Source organism: Macaca nemestrina, chromosome 5 (assembly GCF_043159975.1).
Source record: "Macaca nemestrina isolate mMacNem1 chromosome 5, mMacNem.hap1, whole genome shotgun sequence".
Lineage (NCBI taxonomy): Eukaryota > Metazoa > Chordata > Mammalia > Primates > Cercopithecidae > Macaca > Macaca nemestrina.
This window is the reverse complement of record NC_092129.1, coordinates 37320450-37337857: the sequence shown is the minus strand read 5'-3', so window position 1 is coordinate 37337857 and position 17408 is coordinate 37320450. Positions and strand designations below refer to the sequence as shown.

Sequence of the window (17408 nt, the reverse complement as noted above, 5' to 3'; positions counted from 1 at the left end):
GTAGTTAAATCTGTGGGGAGTCAAAAATTAGATTTGGATTTTTAACTCTGTGACAGATGGGCACCCCTAACACCCACATTATTCAAGAGTCAACTGTACTTGTCAAATTTCCATAGTCAGGTGTGAAGACTTTGGAACTTTCCTAATCCTGGACTGTGGTTTCAATTTAACCTTAGAGAATTTGGGCTTACTGGAGTCGTTCATTTTTGGGGCACAGAGGCTAGAGAGAGGAAGATTTCTCTGGTCTGGCTCATACCCCACAAATCTTCAATAATTGCAGGATCAACAGGACACCGTGTCTGGTGGTGTGCAGACAAGAACACACTAGACTAATAAGGCTTTCTTGCAGTTCTGAGACAGGACATTGGGATGAGTGGAGCCCAGGTGCCAGGACCAGGATAGAAGGGCCAGCCGAGCAGCTGACGGGAGTTCAGGAATGTGGTCTATGATCATGATAACCTAGTGTGAACCTTCGTGAGGAATGGTTTTGTCCCAGAAGGTGGGACCAGAGAATGCTCAGTGGGGTACCATTAGACTGACTCTTCATCCAGCTTTTGGTCCTTTTCTTTATTCTTTACTAAATGCATCTTTGTGATGACAGGAGAGCTTCAAAGCGTTCTCCAACAGAGACTTAGGGAGCCAGCAGAGGCGAGGGAAAGGAGATAACGTGGGCATCAGCTCAGGACGTTTTCTCCATCTCAATTCACTCTTTTTTGTTTATTTATCTCAAAAAATGCCAAACTTCCCCAAAAAATGCTGTGGTATTTTCATCCTTCTTTTGCTAAAAGTATTCACTTTCAAGTGAATGGAGAAAACAAGGGAGAGGAAAAGCTTCTTTTATCTCTACAAATACATCTGTATAAAAATTTAAAAAAGTAAAAAACACAGAACTTTGAGGTTCCTAGAGCACTCAGTCCTTGGAGAGGGTTCCAGTTGCCCGAGTCCGTTGGTGTAGTGAAGGATGCTCTCACTGGCTCTAAACCCCTGGTCTTGCAAAATATTCAACATTGCAAAAAGGAAAGAAAAAGATCAATTGTGAAGTACAAAAATGCCCCCACAGTATTCCATGACCCCCTTGCCCTAACATTCTGGAAGCAAAGCAAGCTCCACCTTTCACACCCTCAAAAGGATGGCTGCTCTTTTCCTATGCTGGGCCAACCCCTCAGTACCCTGCTCAGTGCCTTCTACCACACCTGTGTAGTGGCCCTAACAAGAGTTATTGTGTTTGTTTTAAATATACTTGTAGTGTGTTTTAGTGTTGCTGAGGTATAACAATAACATGCACTTTTCAAGTACCTACTAAAACCAGGAACTTTCTCACACAAAACAATCTTGTTAAGGAAGCACTATTTATTTCATTTTAAAAGGATAATGCTTGATACATATACACAACAGAATACTATGCACCCATAAAAAAGAACAAAATCATGTCCTATGCAGTAACATGGAAGGAGCTGGAGGCCATTATCCCAAGTGAGTAAGAAGAGAAAACCAAATACCACATGTTCTCACTTATAAACAGGATCTAAATATCGGTTACTCACGGACATAAAGATGAGAACCACAGACACCAGGAACTACTGGAGGGGAGAGAAGGGAGGGGCAAGGGTTGAAAAGCTAACTATTGGGTGCTATGTTCACCACCCAGGTGATGGGATCATTTGTACTGGAAACCTCAGTGTAACACAATATACCCCATGTCACAACCCTGCACATGTACCCCCTGAAACTAAAAAAAAAATTTGAAACTGTTTACAAAATAAAAAAAACTAAAGCACAACATTCGGACTTACAGAGGCAAAGGGTTATGGTCCCCTACTTATAACATTTTGACTTACAAATTTTCAACTTACAATGATGCAAAAGTCATATACATCTAGTAAAAAGTGTACTTTAAATTTTGAATTTTGATCTTTTCTTGGGCTAGCGATATGTGGTATGATATTCTCTCATGATGCTGGACAGTGGCAGCGAGCTGAGCCGCAGCTCCCAGTCAGCCACGTGATCACAACAGTAAAACATTGATACCATACTCCACAGTGTATTCAATACATTACACGAGCTATTCAACACTTTATTATAGGCTTTGTATTAGACTATCTTTCCCAACTACAGGGTAATGTTAAGTATTCTGAGCATATTTATGGTAGGCTAGGCTAAGCTATCATGTTTGGTAGGTTACGTGTATTAAAGACTTTCTTGACTTAAAGATATTTTCAACTTATTATGGGTTTATTGGAACGTAGCCCAATAAATTGTAATATATGCATCTGTAATATGCATATACTCAAGGTTAGCCAATAAGTGGTTGAGCTGGGATAAAAGGTAATTGTAAGCCAATACCACCTGTTCCTTCAAGGACAACGCTAACATAAGACTATACATTCCCTATCCTTTCCATGGATCTGAAGGCAATTTTATCTTTATCTTCTCGCCTTATTAATACTTTGTTTATAATGCTTTATAGTTTTTACAAGACATTTTAAACATACATTTTACATATTTCACAAGGTAGGCACATTTTTCTCCATTCTGCATTAGAGAGCAGAGTGTCACGTTCAAAGTTCCTAACTTATATGTATCAAATCCTCAAACCAGAATAATTTAACTTCATGCTTACTGCTTTCCCTACCACTTTATGTTGCTAGTATTTTCTTACTAGCAACTACCTGAACGCTACCCTGTGCTTCTTGAAGAGCTCATTGTCAAGCCTATTTAAGTTCTGGATATTGATTTATTGTTTAACGATTATTAAAGCCAAATTTATATTGCAGCCTTAGCTTTTAAGAGAGACATACCACATTCCTCAAAGTCAATCTTGTAGCTTTAACAGCACAGAATTCGATACAATGCAGTGTGAGGGTTAAGGTGAAAATACGCAATTAATATTTAAACATATATGTGGAAGGCCATCATAATGTGCCCGGAATTGGTGGGTTCTTGGTCTTGCTGACTTCAAGAATGAAGCAGCAGACCCTCGTGGTGAGTGGTACAGTTCTTAAAGATGGTATGTCCGGAGTTTGTTCCTTCAGACGTTCAGATGTCTCTGGAGCTTCTTTCTTCTGGTAGGTTCCAGGTCTCACTAACAGGAGTGAAGTTGCAGACCTCTGTGGTGAGTGTTAGAGCTTTTAAAGGCAGTAAGTCTGGAGTTGTTCATTCTTTCTGGTGGGTTATGCGGTCTCAGTAGCTTCAAGAGTGAAGCTGCACACCTCTGCGGTGAGCGTTACAGCTCAAAGTCAGCGTGGACCCAAAGAGTAAACGGCAGCAAGATTTACTGCAAAGAGCAAAACAACAGCGCTTCGGAAAAATGACCCACACGAGTTGCCGTGGGCTGGTAGCCTGCTTTTATTCCCTCATCTGACTCCACCTACATCCTGATGATTGGTCTATTTTACAGAGAGCTGATTGGTCCATTTTACAGAGAGCTGATTGGTCTATTTTGACAGCATGCTGATTGGTACATTTACAATCCTCTAGCTAGACGTAAAAGTTCTCCAAGTCCCCACTAGGTTAGTTAGATACAGAGTACTAATTGGTGTGTTTACAAACCTTGAGCTAGACACAGAGTACTGATTGGTATATTTACAATCATTGAGCTAGACACAGAGTGCTGATTGGTGCGTTTACCATCCCTTAGTTAGACATAAAAGTTCCCCAAGTCCTCACCAGACTCAGGAGCCCAGCTGGCTTCACCCAGTGGATTCCTCACCAGGGCTGCAGGCAAGCTGCACTGCTCAGCTCCTGGTTGGTTGATGGGGACCCAGCCAGGGGGCAGCACTTGTCGGGAAGGCCTGGCCACGTGAGAGCCCACGGCCATGTGACAGCCCACCACCAGGGGGTGGGGCTCGGATATGGCGGGCTGCAGGTCCTAAGCCCTGCCCCACAGGGAGGCATCTGAGGACTGGCGAGAATGTGAGTGCAGTGCCAGCGGACCAGCACTGCTGGGGGACCCAGGGCAACCTCCGCAGCTGCTGGCCTGGGTGCTTAGCCCGTCACTGCCCTGGGCCTGTAGCGCCGGCCGGTTGGCTGCTTCGAGTGTGGGGCCCCCAGCCCCTGCGCCCGCGGGAACTCGTGCTGGCCCTCGAGCGCCACGCACAGCCCCAGTTCCCGCGGCGCCTCTCCCTCCACACCTCAGGGCAAGCAGAGGGAGCCGGCTGCGGTCTCGGCCAGCCCGGAGAGGAGCTCCCACAGTTCAGTGGCAAGCTGAAGGGCTCCTCAAGCCCCTCCAAAGTGGATGCCGAGGCCGAGGAGGCGCGTAGCATGAGGGCTGCTAACACGTTGTCACCCCTCAATAATTAATCATGTCTGTTGACGTGGTGTGGAGAATAAGAATTTTCTTTGGGACATTGGGAGAAGACTGGCAACATAAAGAGAATTTTTCTGGCATGGAAAGTAAGTTTAAAGGGATCAATGAAAATATATAAACAGAAGAGTGAGCTCTTTTAATCTCGCCATTTTGAAATTCTGTTTGGTGGTCCAGTTATAGAAATACAGCAAAGGTGCTTATCAGCATGAAAAGCTATTTAATCATCCACACTTCCTGGAAACTTTGGACTCCTGCCAAAGCAAATAGGACCCAGGTGTCACCATGGTAGCAGATTATCTGATAAATAGTTAATGTTTGGACAGTATGCGTTCTAGACATGTTGATTGGATAAACTTTGATTTGAGATATAAAAAATATTAGAATCAGAAATTCTGTTTTAATAGATTATGATGTTGATTTAATGAAATTGGTTTTGAACCAGTTGACTTTTTTTCTTCCTGTTTTTGGTAAAATTGTTTTGTTTTGCTCCATTAAATAGAACTAACCAAGGGTTTGTTATCTCAATATTAGTAAAAATTAATTCAAAAGCCTGCTGTCATGTGTACCTAGCTAGTACTGGAAAACTAGCTTTTGTGGACATGAATTATAAAAGCATTGTGGTAAGAAAATAAAATCTGATATCCTGACAATAACTTCCTAAATACACACATATAATTTAATCTTACTGGAAATAAATATGTGGAAATTATCTTCAGAAACTGCTGATAAAATGTTATACTATTTTTATAGATTAAGACAATTACAAATACTATTTTGAAAACGTTTTGAAATTAATGTTACTATGTTGTCTCATCTGCTTAGCATTTAATTAATAGTAGTCTACCCATTCATTCATAGACAGGTGTTAAGTAAAGTTCTCATTCATGTAGTAGCCTCATGTAGTTTCCCTCTCTAGGTATTTTAAGGGTCTGTGAGAGAAATCAGCAAAAGAGATGGGAAACCCTTTAATTTAAATTATTATTATTATTATTTTTTCTTTTTGAGACAGGGTCTAGCTTTGTCACCCAGGCTGAAGTGCAGTGGTGTGAACACTGCTCACTGCAGCCTCGACTTTCTGGGCTCAAGTGATTCTCACACCTTACCCTCCCAACTAGCTGGGACTATAGGCATACACCACAAAAAACGCAGCTAATTTTTGTATTTTTTATAGAGGTGGTGTTTCACCATGTTGCCCAGGCTGGTCTTGAACTCCTGAGCTCCAGCGATCCACTGGCCTTGGCCTCCCAAAGTGAAGGGATTACAAATGTAAGCCACCACACCTAGCCTGATTTAATTTTTATTTGCAAATTCTTGGTAGTGGTTAGGAGCTAGAACTCAAGTCAGACAAATCTGGAATCAAATTCTACAGCTGCTTCTTAGTAGTAACTGATTTAATTTTCAGTTCCCTTTTTTTTTGGTAAAGTAATGGTTAAAAATAATATCTATTATTTAAAGGTACTGTAAGAATAAACGTGGGATTTCATGTAATTCCCTTGGCCTAGAGACTAGTACAGGGTTAGTCAAAGATCTTCCTCCTCCCCTTCCTTCCGTCTTTTTTTTCCTTCTCTTCCTCTTCCTTATTTTCTTTCCATGTTTCCTCTCCCTCCTCCTCCTCTCCTTTCCCCCTCCTCTTCCTTCCTCCCCTCCTCCTTCTCTTCCTCTTGCTTATTCTTCTTCTTTGTTACTTGTTACTTTGTTATTACTGACAATTGCCAAGCTTAGGCTGCACTTGCACACGCAGTATGTTCAGGCTCTGCCGTCAAGAGTTCCCAAGATGCACAACAAGGGTCTGAGTAACACATGGTGGAAAATCTGCTATTGTAGATTGTTCTAGTTTCTTCCAAGCAAAGGCAAAGTTTGTTTCATGCTGGGTCACTCCCTTCTGGAGCATTTTGGGAGGAGGAAGGAAGGCTAAAAATCCACATCTTACAAAAATTTGTAGAAGGCTGCCCTCTACAGGTACATATAAATATAATATCTGGGTAAGAAATTCAAAGTTCAAATATAAATTAGCATACAAGGTGTAGTGTCGTAGGGATGTTTCAGAATGAGAAAATATTCTTCCTGAAATGTATAAGTTGAGTGGCTTGTTGACATGCTCTTCTATTTCTGGTTGCCAACGAATGGATATATAGACAATCTTCTAACACTCTACTCTGTAATAATTCAGAGTAGGTGGTATCACAATGAGTTTATTTATCAGTCAACTTGTTTTCTGAAAGGAGCTTTGGGAGATGCATGAGACCTGCTAACAATTGGTCTGTCCTCAGGGCTCTGAACTGAACACAATTTTTGAAGCACCACTTTGCTTTTTAGCCTCCATATTATTATTAGCTTCCTTAACTATTATTTACTGAGCTTCTACTGGGTTCCAGGGACTGTGATAAACCTTTTATATATATTTATTCCAAATATACTACTTTGATGTAAATGCTCTTAATGTGCTAAGCTATTTAGATAGACGCACCCCTGATATAATATTTTATCTAAAATGTAGGGATCTACATGAAGTTCTCTACACAGTGAACTAATTCAGTAGCTGTTTGATTCCTGACCCAGAGATGGTTTCATATCTTTTGCAAGGTTAGTAGAAGACATTATTGTCATGTTCTGTACTTATACACTCTCTAGTAATCATCATAATTATTAGTACTGAACTGCATTGTAGCTTAATCTTTAAAGAAATATATCATTTACTACCCTTTGTAGTCAGGAATAGAGTGTTACAAAGTTGTATTACATAGGGAATCTATTTCGGTTCTGGTTCTCAATACTTTACGTTCAGAAAATCATTTCTCTTACATTCCATCAGATACGATCAGACTATTAGAAACTGAGCCACTTTTTTTTTTTTTTTTTTTTCCCAGGCAGAGTCTCTCTCTGTCACTCAGGCTGGAATGCAGTGGTGTGATCTCCGCTCACTGCAACCTCTGCCTCCTGTGTTCAAACAATTCTCTTGCCTCAGCCTCCTGAGTAGCTGGGACTACAGGCATGCGCCACCATGCCCAGTTAATTTTTGTATTTTCAGTAGAGATGGAGTTTCACCATGTTGGCCAGGATGGTCTCGATCTCTTTACCTTATAGTCTACCCACCTCGGCCTCCCAAAGTGCTGGGATTATAAGCGTGAGACTGAGCCACTTTTAACAGAACTCACCAAAGATGATTTATAAATCAGAATGAGTCTAGTCATTTACACACATGGGAGAAATAAAATAGCAGCACAAGGAGATAGAACTTTGAAGACAGGCCTGCGTATAATTACCAAATTCCTTAGCTTCCTTGAGCATCAGTCTCTCTAACAAAAATGGGATTAATGTTTCCAGACTCTCAGTATTGGCAAGAAGATTAAATTTGAAAATGCAATACAGGACCCATATCCTGTAAGCACCCCGAAAGTGATTGATTGCTTACTACTAAGCCAGTCGGATATACTTATTTCAGAACAGCAGTACCTTCATGTTATAAAACTACTTGGGAAACCTGATATTACGTATAAGTTACTTGCTAAAGATTATTTTAAAATCAGAGTAAAGGGAATTTTATCTGCTTTCAGAATGCTTTTTAGAAAGTCATGATAGTGCTGTTGGATCATCTTTATCCACAATAGGAATAGAACTGTGCAACTGACTATATGCCATGTCCCATGCCAGGAAGCACTTAGTTCTGAACAAAGCCAGGTCTATGCCAATCTGATTTCAGGGGATTTAAGCCACATTCTTTGTATCTCCTGCCAGCCTCGAATTCCACATGTGGAGACATTTCTTTATGTATTGAAGACCTCAAGATTTTCCTGTGTATTATTATTATTATTATTTTTTTGAGACGGAATCTCTCTCTGTCACCCAGGCTGGAGTGCAGTGGCACGATCTCGGCTCACTGCAAGCTCTGCCTCCCTGGTTCACGCCATTCTCCTGGCTCAGCCTCCCCAGAAGCTGGGACTACAGGCGCTCGCTACCACGCCCGGCTAATTTTTTGTATTTTTAGTAAAGACGGGATTTCACCGTGTTAGCCAGGATGGTCTCTATCTCCTGACCTCGTGATCCTTCCACCTCAGGCTTCCAAAGTGTTGGGATTACAGGCGTGAGCCACCATGCCCGGCCTTGCCTATGTACTTTTAATGGTGAACATCTCTAGGCATGGTCATGTTCAATTTGCTACGGAAACATTGGGGCCCCTGGCAACTGTATTCCTGAAAAGATGGACTCTTCAATGAAAAGAAGAGAGCATCTGAAGAAAGGGGAGGTGGAAGGAGGTCAGACAAAATCTTCACTAACTTTGCTGTAAAAAATTGAGGGATGAATGGGAAAGAGTAAGGACCCTCATAACAGAATTTTCCTGAAGCCTGAAACACTTTTGGAACAGTTTCCAAGAAATAACCAATTACATCCCTGGTAAGCTTATAAGGAAGTTTATATACAGTGTTTTGTGGAGATAAGACTGTTTTCTTTTTATGCCAGCAGAAAATAGCTAAGCCTAAATGTAAGCATCAAATGCAATTGTAAAGACTGATATCTTTTTCCTTATTTTTGCCTCGGTCAACTTTTTTTTTTTTATATTGCAAATTGTAGTTTTCCTCTAGCTGTCTTTTGTATTTTTAGCAGAATGGACAGAAGAATCTTACCAGGAAAATGACTTTGAATTCCCATCTTGTTGATTTGATTGATGGTAGGAAATTCTCGTAGTATCTTTTCCACAGTTTATATCGGGGTCAGTAAACTATTTGTTATACATAATGTTTTATTGGAACACAACTGCACTCATTTATTTGCTATTGCTATTGACTATGACTTATTTCATGTTACAGTGGCAAAGTCTAGTAGCTATCACAGATCTGTGGCCTGCAAAACTTAAGATATTTATTTTCTAGAAATTGCTGATTCCTAGTTTGTGTAATAAGCAAAACCTCTATAAATATAAAAGTAAACATTTTAATCCTTGGTTATGCATTTCACGATTTATCATCATCTGTAAGGATTTGATTTTTTTTGTAGTGATGGCTGATTATGCTACTTTTCTTCCATTATGATGGAAAACAGTCAATATTTGTGCCAGTTACACACTGTCCTGTGCATCTGCTTTCAGTACCTTTTTAACAGTCAGAGCATTTTAAATACACCTGTGTTGATATCCAATCCCCACAATGGAACCAACCTCTTCACTTGTAAGGCATCAGACTTCTTAATCACCTGAGACTGATTTCAAAAATAAAAAATGAAAAGTGCAGCAAGCTCCAAATTTATCCCAAACTCTTCTTATGTTAATACTTTGTTACCCATAAACTCTGTGGTCATAAGCTAACTCGTTCTAAAATATCTGTTAATATTAGTGGGTGTAGTCCTTAGAGAATTTCTATTTCATTTATTGCTTTACACTGAAGGCACTGTGGGAAGTGTGAAATAAAGGATACAGCTGCAATCAATCACTATAATAAAGTACAACAGGGGATATGATATCCGCATTTTAAAAGAAAACTTCCAGAAAAAAATACCTTAATCCAAAGAAGCTGTTCTAAAGAGGTAACTTCGGGTACACTTGCCTATTATTGGGCAAGATGAGTTGGGGCAGATATCTTAGGTTCATGGGGTATTCAAGTCATATCACATGATCTCTCTAAATGTTTAATTGTGGTATAGTTGTATTGAAGTGATATGTAGAGGTGTGAGAACTGCAGTATATTTAGACTGTGGGAAAAACTGAAGAGATTGACCACAAATAAGCTGGGAGGAAGGTAGTCTAAAAAAGACTCCCTGCAGCATGACTTTGCAAAATGGGCCTTACGATGTGGAATGCTGGGGAACAAGAAGGGTAAGACAAACTCATCTGAATTTGACGGCAGGTTAAAATTAGAATGTCAACTATTTGACCTGGAAGGTAGAAACTTGGTCTTGTTCATTGTTTTCAAAACACTGAGCACTGCCTCTGCCATCTAGGAATAGAAGATACTTCTTTGATAATTCCTGAATGGATGAGTAAGAGAATGAATGAAATAATGGATGGATGGAATAGTAGAGATAAAAGAAACAAGGAGATTATCTATGCCAATCTGCTAACTTTACAGATAAAGATTCTAAGGCCCAGATAATCTTCTAATGAGAGGTAAGTAAAGATCCAAGTAAAGTTAACATCATCAAATATCAGTTCCATTCACACAACCATTAATACAGCTAATATTGTATATAAGTATATGCAAGAAAATGTTTGTAGAATATAATAATTTATATTCTAAATCATTATTTAGAATATAAAATACATTCTTAAGAAATAAAAATAGTTAACTGTATTACAAGGCCATATGAAAAAGAAAAACAAAATTCTAAGGAAGTGAAAGCATGAGAGAAACTGACTTCAATTTTAAGGTGAAAGTAACAAGTGAATTGAGTTTTCAAGGCTGAGTAGAGTTTGATACATTGGCATTATGGGTTGAATAGTATCCCCCAAATTTCATACATTGAAGTTTTAACCCCCAGTACCTCAAAATGTAATTGTATTGGAAGATGGGGCCTTTAAGAGGTGATTAAGTTAAAATAAGACTGCTAGTGTGGGTCCTAATGCAATCGCACTGGAATCAGAAGAAGAGAAAATTTGGATACACGAAAAACACCAAAAATGTGTTAGACCATGCAAAATCACAGTGAGAATGCAGTCATCTGTTAGCCAAAGAGAGAAGCCTCAGGAGAAATCAAACCTGTTGACACCATGATCTTGGACTTCCAGCCTCCAGAACTATGAGAAAATAAATTTCTGTTGTTTAAGCCATTCTGTGTTATTTTATTATGGCAGCCCCAGAAAACTAACACAGTTGGGAAGAGGAGAAAGAGCAAGAAAGGGAAGGGTTTCTCTTCCTTTCAAGGCTTGTAGCCCCCTGTATTTCTTGTAACATCATCTTCCATCGCCCTGAACCCATGCTCCATCAAATACATCTTATTTGATCTTCACTTTTTCTTTCCTTCTGGTTCATCCTGCTGTGTGACAAACACTTTCACATTTACTCTAATCAAACTTAACAAATGCAGCTGTTGGGAAAATATAATTTAAAACCAAATCTCCTCCCAACCCAGAAAACCATTCCACAAAGGTAGAAGAGAAAGAAAACATTTGTATTATGTGATGCACGTCACAGGCAGTCCACTAAGATATTGCAAAGATAAAATACACCTCATTCTTTTTTTGTTGTTGTTGTTATTGTTATACTTTAAGTTCTAGGGTACATTATATAGGCAAGCAGACACAATCCGTTCCAGACATTGTGATGATTAATTTTTGTGTGTCAACTTGATTGGGCCACAGGGTGCCCAGATATTTGGTTAAACATTATTCTGAGTATTTCTGTGAGGGTGTTTTGGGGTAAGATTAGCACTTAAACTCTAATGCAGATTGTCTTCCTAAGGTGAGTAGACCTCATCCATTCAGTTGGAAGTCTGAATAGAGCAAAAAGGTTGACCTTCCCCCAGGTAAGAGAGAATTTCTCCTGAGTGACTGGCTTTGTACTAGAACATTGGCTTTTTCTTACCTTCAGACTCAAACTGAGACGTTGGCTATTCATGGGTCTCAGGCCTGCTAGTCTTAGGACTGGAGCTACATCATCAACTCTAATGGGTTTCCAGCTTGCCAACTCACCCTGAACAATGTGATACTTGCCAGCCTCCATAATGCATGAACCAGCTCCTTTTAATAGATCTCTTTCTTTTATTTCTCACCATTCTGGAGGGTGGGAAAACCAAGAACAAGGTGTTGGTATATTTGGTATCTGGTAAGGGCCTGCTTTCTGGTTCATAGATGACATTTTCTCTCTGTGTCCTCACAGGGTAGAAGGGGGGAGCTGTACTCTCTCTGGCTCCTTATAAGGGAACTAATTTCATTCATAAAGGCTCCACCTTCATAACTTAATCACCCCCAAAGTTTTAATTAGTTCCACCTCCTAATACATCCCATGAGGAATTAGGTTTTAACAAATGAATTTTGAGGGGCACAAACATTTAGACCATAGAAACATCCTATTTGTTCCGTTTCTCTGGTGAACCCTGATGAATACACACATTTTCTTCAAATAAACTATAACTAGTGCTTATGTAAGAGGACTTGACAGCACCATATGTTACACATAATTCATCCTAAACCCACATGGTAGTTGGGGTAACCATCTGTGTTAGCTTACTGGCTTTAACCAAGGTGAAAATCAACTGCTCTTTATGACAAGAGGGAGTTTTGCAACTTGGAGCAAGTAGTAAGCTAAGGCTAGTTTCCTACCATCCCACAGAATCTGGGAGATAGGGTGCTGTCTTCCTTAATGTTTACATTTCCAAGAGATGGTTCCCAGTCCTTGAGAAAGACATTTCTGGGTCATAATGCTGACAAGAGGCTGAGTTAGCATTAAAAAGATTTACCTACATTTTAAAGAGATAGGGAAAGACCTTAAAGCACAAGTTTTCTAATACAAAGACTCTAAGGGAAAGCAAGGAAAATCTCTTTTCTTATTTTCTACAGGGAAAATGAAACCTCTTGTTTTTAATTTGTATTTGCTCTACGTTTCCCTGGACTTCCCATTCCTTCAAACTGTTATTCCATTTCTCACTTTCTTTGCAGTGTTATAGGTCTCAAAAAATTTATTTACCCTGGCTACCTTTATTTTCTTACCATACACTATCTTCTCCATGGTCCATAGTACTCCACTGACATTGCTTCCAAACCACTAATGATACCTTTTTAAATCTTTGACCTTATGCTTGATCTCTATCCTTACTCTAACACTCAGTGGCATTTTACTCCATAACTTCATTAAACTCTTCTTCCCCTCTTGGCTTTGTTGGTCGATTTTTTTATCACCCCAGTATCTGGAAGTATTTTACTTATATATTGACATTTCTTACAGTTCCATCTTCCTTCCTCTTTCCCCTTCTTGGATTTCTTTTATCTTCTGTCACAGACAACTTCAACTATTACCACTAGGTGAATGCCTTCTGAATCAATACCGCAAGCTCTGAGATTTCTCCTTTGTGCTAGAGATGTGAATATTCAGCTAATCTGGTAGAAATCTGTCAGTCAACCAACCAGTAGTTAGGGATCACCTGCTATATGCTAGGCCCTGGGGTTATAGCAGTGAACAAAGCATACAAAGTCTCTGTCTTCAGGCAGGTGTGGTGGTTGACTCATGCCTGTAATCTCAGCACTTTGGGAAGCTGAGGCAGGTGTATCCCTTGATCCCAGGAGTTCAAGACCAGCCTGGGTACTATGGCCAAATCTCTTCTCTCCAAAAAAAAAAAAAGAAAAAAGAAAAAAAAAAGAAAATACAAAAACTAGCTGGGTGTGGTGGTGCATGCCTTTAGTCCCAGCTACTCAGGAGATTGAGGTGGGAGAATCCCAGGAGGTTAAGGTTACAGTGAGCCATGATTACACCACTGCACTCCAGCCTGGGTGACAGAGGGAGACCCTATCTCAAAAACGAAACAACAAAAACAAAATCTCTGCCTTCATGGAGTTCACAATTCTGCAGGAATGTCCTATTCAATCGTCAAAGCAGTAGAGAGCAGGCATGCATGTCCAAGGATGTAGATCATACCGTTACTTCACTAAGACCCATTTGGTGATGGAGCTGATAATTAGCTTGAAATTCACTAGGTTCAGAGAGTGGGAATTAAGATATTTTAAGTTTTATTTCTTTTTTTAGGGGTGAGTGTGTGTGTGTGTGTGTGTATGCTTAATAGAAAGGAAAAAGAAGCTTTATTTCGAATGCCCACAGTAAACATTCAAGACACTTTTGTTGATTAAAAAAAAGATGCTGGAATAAGAATAACATTTTAAAACAAGATTGTTACTAACTAAAGGACTTTAATTGTCCACTATGAAATTAGTTTATTAAGATTAAACAAGAGTTTTTGTGTGTATTTTCCTATTCTAAATTTAGCTGGTTTGTGAAGTCTCTGAGGATTATCTTTGCAGATTCAGCTTATATGTGGCCTCATGCATGAAGCCTGTTCTGGCTGCCACAAGGGGTTTTCAAATCCTTCTGCTCTCCCATAACACAGCCTTTATATTTCCATTTAGCAGTCCCTCTATTGTGCAATAAATATTTATTTGTATGTCAATCTCACTATTAACTGTATATTCCTAGAAGAAAAAATCATTATCCAATTAGATAAGTTCTCCAGATGAAAGAAAGAGCAGGAGATGAAGAGAAGATTTACTGCCTGTGCAGTTTTGTAATTAGCACAGTGAAACTAAGAGAATTCCATATCAATGTAATCCTTTGATTAAAAGGCTTTTAAAAATGAATAATTAAAATAATTAATTTATCCAGTAATTCAGTGTTATTCAGTAAGCCAGTATTTATTAAGCATCTATGGTTTATCAAGCACTGTGTTTTTTTTTTTTTTTTTTTTTGAGATGAAGTCTGACTCTGTCACCCAGGTTGGAATGTGGTGGCGTGATCTCGGTTCACTACAAGCTCTGCCTCCCGGGTTCACACCATTCTCCTGCCTCAGCCTCCCGAGTAGCTGGGACTACAGGCGTCCGCCACCACCACCACGCCCGGCTAATTTTTTGTATTTTTAGTAGAGACGGGGTTTCACTGAGCCAAGATGGTCTCGATCTGCTGACCTCGTGATCCGCCCGCCTCGGCCTCCCAAAGTGCTGGGATTACAGGCATGAGCCACCGCGCCCGGCCTGTCAAGCACTGTTTTAAGCCATGGGGAGAGACTAGTGAATAAAGCAGATGAGAGCCTTGATTTCCTAGAGCTTGGTAAACTTTTATACATGAGGTACTGTGCTTGCCTGCAAAGAAGATTGATTCGTGATAAGACAGGAATATGTATGATTCAGGCAATATTAAACTCATTTTGAGAAAAGTGAATGACATTTTCTATGTACTATTAACAAGAACTGAACCTGGATATTATTTCTTGAATCAACCTTTAATATCTGGAGACTTCGGAAGCAGCAGTTATATTCATTTAGTAAAGGATAATTACACTGTATGCCCTTTTGCTTGTTCTACCACTGCTTTTAATAATGGCTATTTAGGTCACAGTTGACTCATTGTGGGGTGTCAGTGTTTCTCTAGTGATCCCAAGGCAGGAGAATGGGGCAGCAGACCCCCATGGCTTCCTTCAAAAATACTATTGACACAGTTAATATTGCTTTGATCCTGCTGTGTAACAAATGATACCAAAATTCCATAGCTTAAAATAATAGCACCTTGTGCTCATGAATCCATGGGGTCAGCTAGGGTGGCTGCCACGTGCCGCAGGTCTTCATGCCCTGGTCTGTTCCACATGTCTCTCAACTTCCTTGGACAAGTGACTTAGCTGGGTACGTTGTATTCCTGGTGATAGGATAAAGGACATTCATAAACATGTCCTCCCAAAGACTAGGTTTGGAGCTGGAACATTTTTATTTCTGTTCACGTTCTTTTGGCCAAGACATGTCAAATGCAAAGTTCAAATTCAAAGGGCAAAAAAAGTACTTTCTACCCCCAGTGAAGGAAAGACAGAGGTGTGGACGTGAGGAGGGTGAAGAACTGAGACTGATAATCAATGAGTCATAATGATGCTTTAATCCTATGCAGAGTAACAGATAGAAATGGAAGAGAAACTGCCCTTGTGCAGCTCTTCATTTTGCCATATTGGAGGATCTGGTTCCATGTAGAGAGGGTCATTTTGGAAGTTTTATATGTAAAACCATTTTTTTTTATATTTGGTTTTTGATTTACTTATGTTTCCTGATTTTTATTCTTTGCTTTATTCTTATATATCTTCGTTTAACTTTTTTCTCTTTTCTATTTTAAAATAATTTTTATTTAATCAACTTTTATTGTATTCAAAAGTCTAAATGTAAAAACTGATAAGATAGGACGGGCGCAGTGGCTCACGCCTGTAATCTCAGCACTTTGGGAGGCCTAGGTGGGTGGATCACCTGAGGTCTGGAGCTCGAGACCAGCCTGGTCAATAAGGTGAAATCCCATCTCTACTAAAAAAATGCAAAAATTAGCTAGGTGTGGTGGCAGGCGCCTGTAACCCCAGCTACTTGGGTGGCTAAGGCAGGAGAATTGCTTGAACCTGGGAGGCAGAGGTTGCAGTGAGCTGAGATCGCACCGTTGCACTCCAGCCTGGGCGACAAGAGTGAAACTCCTCTCAAAAACAAACAAACAAAAACTGATGGGATAAATGTGTGTGACCATATAACATTTAAGACAGTGCTTTTCTATTGTGGTTGATAACATTATTGGGTTGTAATTTCCAGTAATTAAAAGAAGAAATAGAATAAAATAGGAAATATCAGAGTGACTTAAACAAAGTAAGGGTATTTTTTAATGAAAACATTTGTTATGGGTGCTACCTACATATGTACTGAATAAAAATATAAAATGTATTTCTTTTTGTAGTTGTGGTTCAAAAGTAGTTGGAAAGCCATTGCTTTAAAGTATTTTCTAACTATAATATGTTATGGGGTTTGAGTACATTCTATTTTTAAAAAATATTCATTTTTTGGGTACAAGTCATCTCTTTTTGAAAGCAAGTTTTTTTTTTTTTTAAATGCTAGTTATTTTCTTTGTACAGATGTCTAATAGAGAAGTACTTTTCTTTCAAATCAATCAACAATTAAGTCAGTTTTAATGGACACGTGTTTTCATATATATACTGTTAACGCATCGTTGTGGTTCCTGGTGACCCATGCTTGGAGTTATTTTTAAAGTAGTGGTAATATTTACCTTCCCTGTTTAGCTTGATCACTGCTAGCTTCCTGATGCTGGTTCAGAATAAAAGCTCCTCCCAGTTATATTTCTTGATAACATATTGTTAGCTTGTTTCAGAAAGATTTACTGTCAGCTTTTTTTTTTTTTATTTTGTTTTAATATTTGCGTCATTCTGTCTTTGTTAACTGTGGCCTATCATAGAGCAGCAGTGGGCTCTAGCCCGCAGCAAGTATACAGGAGATTGATGCAGACTGGTCCCAAAGGCAGTATTCCTGCTGTCTGCTCATCCACTGACTATGCTCACTCTTACCTGAGCAGGTAGGTCTGAATTTGCTTAACAGCCAAACCAAATCCTAGAGACTAACCCAAAGGCCTAGAGTAGTATTTTACAGGAAGAATGCTAAAGATAATGA

General features: G+C 39.5%; 1 protein-coding gene across 2 annotated transcripts in view; it reads left to right on the top strand.

Moving 5' to 3' along the window:
- The first annotated feature begins 4076 nt into the window (after positions 1-4076).
- The window catches only part of LOC105465626 (trace amine associated receptor 1), a 29008-nt gene continuing 15676 nt past the window's right edge, over positions 4077-17408 (top strand). Inside the window, exons 1-2 of one of the 2 annotated variants that reach the window (XM_011714156.2) lie at positions 4077-4392; positions 6804-6889. The gene's annotated coding sequence lies outside the window, so the exon portion shown is untranslated. Of the gene's footprint in view, positions 4393-6803; positions 6890-17254; positions 17314-17408 lie in introns of those variants that run through there. The other variant, XM_011714157.2, reaches the window with a different exon arrangement.